This window comes from Archocentrus centrarchus, chromosome 3 (assembly GCF_007364275.1).
Source record: "Archocentrus centrarchus isolate MPI-CPG fArcCen1 chromosome 3, fArcCen1, whole genome shotgun sequence".
NCBI classification, from domain to species: Eukaryota; Metazoa; Chordata; class Actinopteri; order Cichliformes; family Cichlidae; genus Archocentrus; species Archocentrus centrarchus.
This window is the reverse complement of record NC_044348.1, coordinates 30,451,008-30,462,072: the sequence shown is the minus strand read 5'-3', so window position 1 is coordinate 30,462,072 and position 11,065 is coordinate 30,451,008. Positions and strand designations below refer to the sequence as shown.

Genomic DNA, 11,065 nt, shown 5'->3' with positions numbered 1-11,065 from the left:
GCTACAAAATATTTGTCATTGACAAGCATTTGGCTCAGACCCTTCAACAAAGTGCAGAGGCTAAGGTGATCATGGGGGGCTTGAAGAGATTTATTCATATAGAATACATATCTGAAAAATTAAAGCACCCCTTTTAAAACACAAGATCACATGGGCCATGTTATTTGAGAAAATATTACACTTAAGTTACTACACCTAGATGCAGTTTTGACAGATGCCATTTAATACTCCTTTATAATTGTTGCCCATATGTTTTTAGTTTAAAAAAAAAATTGTTGCTTTTAGTGAGACTAAAAAGAACTGAGTTATTTATTGATTGATTTGATTTGATTTGATAATTTTGTCAGTCTTGGTCCCCCACACTTAACATATCTGGCACGCTGAATAAATATGAGAATATGAGTTTGCCTTCAGTCTGAATAACAGTAGCCTATTTTACTGGTACCTGTATGTAATCATTTAAACAGCTCTCCAAAAAAAAAAGTCACTTGTGTTGGAACCCACTGCTATGTTTTTAACATCCTCCACTGAATAAACAAGAAACCCAACACAGCAACACAATATGTAGGCTAGTACTAGTAAATTACACCGTATATTCATCCCGTGTTACTACACCGTGGCTTTATCCCGCTGGGAAGGGTGGCAGGTGGCCATTTAGCCGGTAACCTCCCGCAGTAACAAGTGAGACATCAGTTGACAGTCTCACCTGTTGGCCACACGGCTGTGCTCAAGACCGTTCGCCCCTTGGCCGTGCGATTCCCCTGCGCATGCGCTTTGCGTTGATGGAGCGGAGACCATTTCCTTCCAGCAGCAGGCCTCGCAGAGCTCTACTACACACACATAGGAACACACATATGCGGTCTGAGTACAGACAACAGCCGTCAAAGCAAAGTCACGTTTGGGATTGTGTACTCTTAACACCGCAACACCTGGATGCCCCCCCCAACCGTAGGAGTCATTCTAATGGGTGTTCATCGCTAAACTGCGGCAGCATATGGTCGACAGCACAGCGGTATCTTTTGGGTGAGTTGCTCACAGCGCAGTGATTGTTTTGTCTTGGGTTTGTTGCTGCTGCCGCTGCAACACGGGGTTTTAGCACAGGGGAGGCTCGGGATACACACCACACAAGGAATGTCATTACCGGGTTGTATATTCCGTTTTGGGGGCCAGGTTTTACTTTACATTCACTAACAGAATGAAGGTGTTGCCCGTTACAGTCGGGTGCCGCTGTGAACTGCTAACCTGAATGGGAGCGTTAGCTTTAGCTGCTAGTTAACGAGCAATGTAACGTCACGAGATCCATTATCGGACGCAATTCAGCGTTATGCTAGGCTTTAACAGATTTTTACTTACAATTCGTGACTCCTCCCCAGTACAGTCATATGGCTTGACAGTACAGCAGAACACTGACAAAGAAAAAGCAGCTGCTAAAGTTACATCTACCTTGTTCGTTTATGTTGCCAAGATTTCTGCGCCTGTGTCGAAAATCTCACAAGCTTTTCTCTGGTCTGATTCCATAGTCGGACACCTTGGTCGTGTCTTGGGATCTTGACCATTTCCTTTGACAGTCTTTGTCTGTGGAAACACTGCGGTGCAGTACTGCAAGAAAGCCTAAATATTAAAAACCTGGGTTCACCAAAACAAAGAACTGTACACCACTGTTTTACAAACAGATGCGCCGTTTTTTTTTCAGTTTGTGTAACGTGGTGGCTCTAAAGGTAGAGGTAGAGCAAACGTGCTGTTGAAATTACGACCCTGTGCACAAATACTGTGGCCTGGCCTTTTGGTATTGTTCAGCGTTTTGCTGGGAAATGAGGGCGACAAAAGAACGGTTATATCCGATAATGGATCCAGTCATTTTAGTCTCCTCCGCGTTGCGTTAGAACACAGACTCGAGTTGAGGTCCAGCCCCGTTCCTGAGAGATACGGATCAGTTTTTCCTCGTGTTTTAATATAAACTGGCGACCACCCTTACTAACTTCAGCGCTTGTCTTGGGTTTTAGGGGAGTACATGCAACTGTAACTAACGGTGTGGAAGGAACTAATGGTGGCAAATAACTATAAGAATACTTGGTTATACTGTGATACTTTGTTTATCCCACGGGAAAATTGTTTTTCTCTTGGCATGGCTTCACGGGGAGGTGCAGGGTCAGGTTAAACTACAGAAAATCATGTTTGAACTAGTACAGCTCCAGTGTCATGCTCAAGGACACATTTACGGGTTTAAGGACATAAGCTGCATTATCAACAGCTGCAATATTTATATTTCAGTGCTGTTGGTAGTTTATGAAATTGACCAACATTATGATGTATCTTGTCCCTCCAGCTTTGGCATTGTATGCAGGTTCCATGCACAGTACTTCAAGATAACTGCTTGAAATGTTGAAATGTACATACTTTAGCAAGCCAAGACTTGACTGCCAATTGTAGTATTTGTACTTTATGCAGTTTCACTGTGTAGTTTAGGTGAAAACTAACTTCTGTGCTTTGTAGTAGCAACCCTAATCAGTTCTGATCTTACTCCTTGGCTGTTTTCAGGGAACAAATCTTATGATTAGTGTATTATCTCCATGCCTGTGCTTGTTTTCTGACATGTTAGTGTGTTGTGGTAGCTGGAAATCTGAAATATCATCTGTCCAGATCTTGTTGCCTATTTTAATAACTGATTCCCTCAGCAGGTTTGACCAGTGATTAGCCTTTGCATTTTAATCTGGATGGAGGCAAAATGACTGTCTGATTGGATAGATACCTGACACATTTTGCTTTGCACAACTCTGTTTTTGCATCTATATTATATATTTTTTATTATAAGAGTAAATGTTTCTTTCTTTGCTCTCAGAGAGTTATCTTATTTTCTTCCCCACTTGTCTCAATTCCTGTGCTAGTTACCGTGAGTACACGGTGTTGATGAAAGCAGCATGAAAGCTTCTGGTTTTCTATTAAATAAATCTGTTACCAAGAGTGAGATGGGAGTGCACAGGCTTGGCATTCATTATCCCCAGAGGAATCTGGTGATCCAGACTGCAGCATGTTAGGAGTCCATATGTGATGTCTGTCAGGAATAACCTGCTGCCCATAAGCCGGAATGTCCAACATAATGCCCCGAGGGTCCCCGCATGTAAAACTTTATATCATCTAAGAATTCGTTCAACTTAAATGTTAGAAAAATTTAGATCAAGCTGAGATTGTTTTGAGAAGTGAGGTCACGCGGCTCTTTATTTGTAAAATCTCACACACCTAGTAAGGTGGCCCACGCCTCACAGATAGAAACCTTTGACCACACTCAGTTCTCTCCCTCCCTGTCTTCTCTTGTCAATAGCTTCTTCCTCATCACACTGAATGACTGATGGCTAGATCAGAGTACTCTGATTGAGGTGCAGCTTGACGAGGAGTAGAGGTGACAGTACAAGCCCGCAGGCCTAGATACACGTTGGCTCTTTTCTGTTTAGCAATGAGTTACAAGAAGGGGGGAAAACACTGTCTGCTTGATCCCTAAATCTGCAAGGAGCTGATCTGTGTTACTGTCTCATGTTAAGCTTTGTGCCTGGCTTATGTGCTCAGCAGGGAAGTAATGGCTCCTCTGTCTTTACACTGACCATCTCATTGCACATTTGAAGCCTGTCCAAGGCCCTGCTGACCTCAACACAATGACCTCGTTTAGCTTTTTTTTTTGTTTTTTTTTTTCTTTCTCCCCTCTAGACTCTTCTCTTCAGCGCATGCTGTCTCTTTAATCGGCAAGTCCAGCAGCAGAGGAGGGATTTATTGTGGTGACTGGTGCAGAGCTTAACAGTATACTGACTAAGAATGGAACAGTTAATGGTTACTGTAGTAAAATCCACTGGTTAGTATTACTGTTTCTATATAAATCTGTTCCTGATTAGTGCCCCTAGAAAAACTTACTGTAAATACTGTCAATCAAGGTTAGCAGCAGTTTGCCAACATGCATGCAGCATGGGCTTACTTAAAATCTAGGAAAGCATGGCTTAAGGTGGTGACAGTGCTTCAGATATTTTTCCACCTTAAACATATTTTATAGTACTGTGTCGAATCCCTGCTGTAGTGGGCAGTGTTGTTGTTAGCATTTATAATTGTGTGCCTGTGTGTCTTCATTGCTCTGCCATCATGACAGAAACTGAGGCGTTCATGTTGCACTTGGAACTTATTATTGAATGGCAGTTATTTTTATGAAAACAGATGCAGAATTTCAGGACCAACTCTGATTCTATGCTCAGATTGGCAGGGGAATAAAAATGAGGAAAAAAAGGCATTTTTTACACCAGCAGAATAATAGCAATGGCATAGCGATGACCTATTTGGATGCAACCTGCAACATTTTGCTTGCTGATCTATTAGCCTTGTTCTAATCAATATACTGTATTTAAATAGACTTAGCACAGTTGAGTTGAGCTGTGTTCTGCTCACTGTAACATCTAGTTACATTTCTGGGAAGGTGCATATCAAGCCATGAAGTAAGATACAACATAGGCATAGAGCTTTGCTGGAGGCCAACGTAAGAGTGTAACTCAAAGACAATAAGACCGTTAAATCTGAGGCGTGGTTATATTTTGATTTTAAGAGTTTGAGGGAACCTTGCAAGAAGATGGTCTACCTGTCAGATATAAAATTACGTGTGACCACTTTTTAGGGAATGATAGGTAAGTAATTTTTAGTGTGATGCATTTTTGTCTGGAGAGCCTACATATTATTTCAAAATCCAGAAGCTAACAGCTTTGTTGTGTTAAAAAAATAAATAAAAAAAATTCCAGTAAGTAAAACACGGTAGACATATTCACAGTTGTTCTTTCTCACGTGTCGCCCAGTAGAAGATGGTCCCCTTCAGACACCTTTGACTGGAAATCTATGAGAGGGTGCTGCCTGTATAGATGTTCGGGGGGAGCTTGGCAAAACAATTTCGGTGTATCAGTACTTTTTCAACGCTTTCAGCACTTTTTATCAGTACTGTGATGATACTGATAACTCTGATATGAAATATTTGTACTATTGTGTCTCTAATACTGACACTCATGAGCAACAGGATTTCACAGATGGTGCAAGGCACAGTAGGCTCTATCACATCACTCTGCATGGATGAATTCATCATCAATTATTTCATGGCTGTGTTCATTTCAGTATCCTAGTGTAGTGTTTTAGTAGCTGTAAAATGAAAGAGCATCGAGTTGGTAGCAGGAAACGATTCTTTGTGTCCAAACACGCTCAGTGTGGTGTATTGTGTGTCTGCTGCTTTTGGTGTGCGCACCTTCTGAGTAATGCCTTTTTATTGTAGAGCTTGCAAGATGCAAAGCGGCAAGTCATGCTACAGTCCACTTGAATAGAGGGTGATAGAAATGGAAACTGGCAGCACATCTGCACTGCACCTGCACTGCTTCCCCTTTTTAGGTACATCATAGGGTATTACAGCACACAACTGTGAAGTGAACAGCAAATTCATTGTGTCTCAGCTGGTAGGTGATTTAAATGTTCCTCATATGGATACCAGATAGAACTAACTAGCTGGCTGGTTCTTGTTAATGATGCTACTGTAATCCAAATCATTATTGTACTGTAAAGCAAATATAAGTACTGTTTACTACACGTGTGTTAGGAATTCAACTGATGATACGATATTGTACTAGCATTTTTCTCTGCATATTTTTATTTTGATCAATTGGCCAGTTGTATAGTACCCAAATCTCAACTTGGTGTCTACAAGTTACAGTCCCAAACCTGAATACATTCAATTAACTATTATAAAGGACTGATCAGCAAATATCTCACAACCTTTGAGCTCTTCATCACACTGTCTTTGAATGAGCACAAAGCCAATCTTCTAAATTTATGAAGCTGGATCCCAAAAACCACAAAATTGATGGGACACAACAGATAAAGATTGATCTCTGCTTTAGGTAAATGTTCATCTAATTTTAGATAAGCCAGTAACAGACAAGGCCAATATAAGTTTTTTTGCAGGGTTTTCTTTTTTCTTTCTTCTTTTTTTTTTTTTTTTTTTAACCATCAGAGGGAAAACCCCAACTGACTGATTTACTAGTGGACAGTCCACTTCCTCTTTTTTGAAAGTTCAGTCACTGCTAAGCAGCTAGTACCAGACCTTTCTTTCAAGTCTTTCTTCTAATGGCAGGGTATCTGGTTACTCTTGTGGCGGTCTTCAGTGTCTTTTAATTTCCCTGCCAATGAGTTTCTCATCCCATGGATTCCAGCCCAGGTGTCTTGGACTGTAGCTGGCAGGTATAGTTCTACTCTGGGCAGGCTCTGTGAGCCTGAGAGCTGCCATGACCAAAACCTGCAGCAGGTGTAGCGCTGGTTCTTGTGCCACCACACTGAGCTCCACAAGTATGCAGAGGAAAAAGAGCAAGCTGCGTGCTACAGTCCAAGGCCATTAAGTTGGAGTTGGACCAGGTTGATAAACTCACTGGAGAGGCAGGTGCTTGTATTAATTTGTTAAATAAACCATCCTATGCATCCCTTGAGAGAGAAAAAAAAAAAAAAAAACTTCAGTCATAATACTCTGCTCTGAATACTTTGTTCCCCTGTTTTTTTTTTCACTACGTCTTCTGTGGCCATTCTGCCTGTGCTGTAATAGAGGCAAACCCCCTACATCCTCTCCCTCCTACTGATCATGCTTCCCAGTAGAATAGTGGCATTGTGGCAGCCGTCTTGCGTGCAAACTCAGCTTGGCTTTTCCATCTGGGCAGCGGCTGGACAGCTCCTTGACGACCGGGAGCCTTCTAGCGCCACGCCTGCTGGCTAGCTACACAATGCAGGCAATGAGGAGAGCTGTAGGCCTGACACATGCCTTAGTCTTTCACTACGCCCACAGGCTCCAGAGATTTCCTACTGGGAGCTCTTTGACAAAAGGATAATGAAATAATCTGACATTTTAGCATTTTCCTGTTTGCCTGTTCACTAGCTGCTTCTGAACCTGTAGTGCTGTTAACCATAACCAAGAAAACTGGTTTGTTTTCATTAATGTGGTCATTCTCTGTGCTCGCAGTGTGCGATGAGTCATACTGTTCTGTCCGTAAATATCTTTTCTGGTTTTATATGTAATGTTTTGTTTGTGTGGTAGCTTGGTTGATACATTTAAGAGGTATTGCCATTGGTAAAGAAGCTTGATGACAGCCCCATCAGTTCCTGTAAACCATTTTTGACATTAAGTAATAATTTAGGTCCAAAATGAAACTGTCATATAACTTGGATGTGGCCTCGTCATCCTTCAATACACCACCTTAGTTGTTTACCAAGAGCTGCTTCATGGTGCAAAGTAGCAAACACAGTGGTTGGTTATTTAAGCGATAGATCAGCTCGATGACAAAAGTTTGTTTTGGATTTTGCACGATCTGATTTGAATTAATGAGGAGAAGGAAATGAGGTGGCCGTGGGAAACAGTCGGACACTTCCTCTTTAAGTGGAATCCTGCAGAAGAGCACAGGACTGAACGTTTCACTGCTGGTGTAAAGCCTATTTCATGTGAGTGATACTGTATGCCATTGTGTTGGAAAATTGAGTTTTCTTGTTTGTTTGCTTTTTTGTGTTTGTTAAATGTTTACCAGTAAAATCATATTATGTTCTCTTGCCTCATGCTGATAGCTTGTATGTCAGAATATTCAGCACAGGTTAATTTACCTTAAACAGTTAAATTCACTGGGGGGGAATCTATACTCAAACTAATCAGTATAGAAAATTAATATCAGATTAGATACTCATTTACAAGAGTGTCACGACCAAAAAATGCCATTTTTGCCTCCTCCAGTTCAGGCACCACTTCAAACAGCATTGCTGCAGAGAGGCAGGCACACAGGCCCTCCCCTCACTAATAGCTGAAATAGTTGACATTCACAGCACTGAACAACACTTTAGGAGAATTTTTGAGAGGTCAGTAAAGCTCCCGTTTCAACAACACTGAAGAATTAACCGGTGTGCTGCACATGTTAACGTTAGCTGTTTAACTATTGCTAATTATCCAATAGCCACGTTAATCATCTTGTATTATTAAGGTACTGGCTAGGTAGTAGCTAAAACTAATAAAATAATGTTAATGTGGGAGCTAGGCAGTAATTATCGATCCTGTCCATCTGTAACACTTATTGACAGTGTTAATTATGCATCCCTATTTGCATAATTAACATAATACTGTTTAAATACATATAATCGTGTTAAAGTATCATGTTTCTCCTACAGCCCTAAATTGAAACTGAGAAAAGCCTACCAGCAACTAAACAGAAACCTAAAAATACTCTTTTTGCACTACCTAAGTGAATCTTAAAATATATATTTATATGTTAACTTGTTTGTACCATGTCAGACCTACTGTCACTACATCTAACCTGTGTAACACTGAAGCTGCTGGTTGTAACACACTGTACACAATGCATAAAACATTGTTTCATGCATTTGTCATAAATTATACCTTTTTAGCATTTTGCAGTAAATGAGTATTTCTTCTTGATTTCCTTATTTCTTCTGGAAAAGCTAGTAACAGTCCTGAGATATATCAGTTAAAAAAGGCATAATAGAATGTCTAAATTGAAATACCACATTGTAACTGTTCGTGAAATTCTTTGTCTATACAGATACTGATTAAAATAAAAATAACTAATTTGAATGCACCAGGTTACATGATTGTCTCCATGTGGGTGAGGGGAAAGTGTTAGCCAAGTGATTAGTGACAGTGTGCTTCAGAACAGCTTCTGTACACCTTGACATTGATTTATTTTTGTATTTATTTTCCTCCCACATGTCTGGAACACTATTCTTCCAAAAAATATTGCCTTACTTGGTGTTTTGATGATGTTGAACTTTAACACATTGATCCAAAGGTGTTCAGTTGGGTTGAGATGTAGTGACTGTGAAGCTCATAGCATGTGATTCACATCATTTTCATACTCATCAAACCACTCATTGACCCTTGGTGTCCACTTCCTGGAAAAGACCACTTCCATCAGGATGGAAAGTTTAATCATAGGATAATGTTTATGACTCAGAACTACTGTGTATTGATTTGTAGTAACCTTTCCATCTAAGGACCATAAAATGCTGCCAAAAAAATGCTTCCCACACCAAATCCCCTCACTGTAGGATTTATGGTATTAAGGTTTTTCTTTGATTTGTCACCTCTCTGCTGTATGTCCTGTGCATTGAGATGCGCTGTCGATTGTCACATCAGCACTGTCAGGCTCATAAACATTAAAACTGATCTGAACTCTGGATACAAGCTGTGATAAGAATTTGTGCTAACATGTTATTTATATTTTGGACTTCCTGTGGTTAAGCCTCATTTGCCTGTTCAGTGTGACTTTCTGCATACAACACCTGCGTCCTGGTTCGCTGAAGCGCCTCATATTTGGGTCAGCGGGGGGAAATGTAGAGGAAGTAGTGCAGTCATTATGAAGTTGGTGTATTCTTTTGCTTCATTTATAGAGATATTAAACCCAACTGCAATTATTTTGACTGTCCTAAAAAGAATACAAGATGAGTCACTGATGATAATCACAATGAATTCTAGCTTAGCAGGGAGGCTCCAGCAGTGCCCACCCCTGCCCCCAGGTTATCGGATGTACTTCAAAGATACAGTAAAAGCTTTTGCTATAATGATGTCACACAAAGTGTTCAGATGTAAAGTGACCTGAATTAGCTCCTCTTTAATACAAGGAAGATTTTACTTGATCTATTTTGTGTTCAGTTTCCCTCAGGCTGTCTTTTTAATAAAAGCCACATTATTATTTTTTTATTTTTGTCTTATGTTTCAAATGAGAGATTACACCAGAAGTGTAGCTGGTTATCATTAATTGTGGCCTACATCTGAGCATGTTTCTGATACAGCAGCTGATAATCTCAAGAAAATAATATGCTGAGCAGTAGCTGGTAGCTGGATGTAAGTAGGTATATAATTATAAATTGGAGATGGACTGAATAATGACCGCCTTCTATTTTTCATAAATTAAAATCCTAGCACACAAGAATATCATCATAGTAGTATAGCCCACGTAGCTTAGTCACCACTTGAAATATTGAAAATAGAGGGAATTAGTGTATGTGTTATTTGTTGCACTTAATACTCTGAATAAGGGTGGCTGGTAAAATGTAAATTGTTTGCTCTTTGAGGAAGCTAACATTATGTTGTTGCTGAGGATTATTTGTTAGGGTGCGTATGCAGTGTGAGATTTTAGCAGTCTTTCAGGTTCATTACAGTCCACACTTATTTTAGATTTCGGTAAGAAATCAAGCCAACCCGAATGGTTTCCATATTGCATCCTTTTTAGCATGATCATGATAACGGTTTCAGGCTGAAAACAAGGCTTCTGTTTTGCAAGTTTCACTTCAGTCTTTTTTTTTTTTCTTCTTCCTTTTAAGTGATCAATGATCATTACTAGCTAATTAGAAGTTTGTCTTAAAAGTCACACTGTGTGATATTGTTCCAGGCAAAATTTTTAGTATTGTTACACATGTAGGCCAATACAACCTGAATGTTAAAAATACATTTTTAGAAATGCAAACAGCTCGATGTGCAGTGAAACAAGTGCAGCTGATGGTATGTATTCTGTATGTAGTTAGCTTAGTATAACCACAGTTTATAAAGCCTTTTGTCTTTTTCTTGCTCATTCTTTTCGAGACTGTATGAGCAATCTTTGGATTAATGAGATCATAAAGCAGTATTAATAAAGTTCAGTGATTGTCTCACACCCTGGCCCAATAAAACCATTTGATGATGATCTATTCAAAACACCTCCAGATTATTCATTCATTCATCTTCTTCTTCTTATAAATATGTATTTTGCTCTGAAAACATTCATATTTAACCCGTGATTTACAAAACAAATGAACAGCCTGTGGTGTCCTAAGAAAAATGGGTGCAGTTTCGACTGAATGTCCTGAGTTTTCTGCCTTCAGACAGCCTACTGTCATCACAAAGAAACATGTTGCATCACCGTCTCAATTCAGTGCAGTACAGCAGGACTTTGGTAATTTCTTTGTCAGAGAAAAGGTTGTAAAACTGACTGACTCATCCAGTCTCATGATGTGATCCATTCCTAATGACCTGCAGTACAGT

General features: G+C 39.9%; 1 protein-coding gene across 1 annotated transcript in view; it reads left to right on the top strand.

Annotated features, from left to right (window-relative positions):
• Positions 1–790: 790 nt before the first annotated feature.
• The window catches only part of cskl (c-src tyrosine kinase-like), a 50,214-nt gene continuing 39,939 nt past the window's right edge, over positions 791–11,065 (top strand). Inside the window, exon 1 of the mRNA XM_030726306.1 lies at positions 791–1,023. The gene's annotated coding sequence lies outside the window, so the exon portion shown is untranslated. The remainder of the gene's footprint in view (positions 1,024–11,065) is intronic.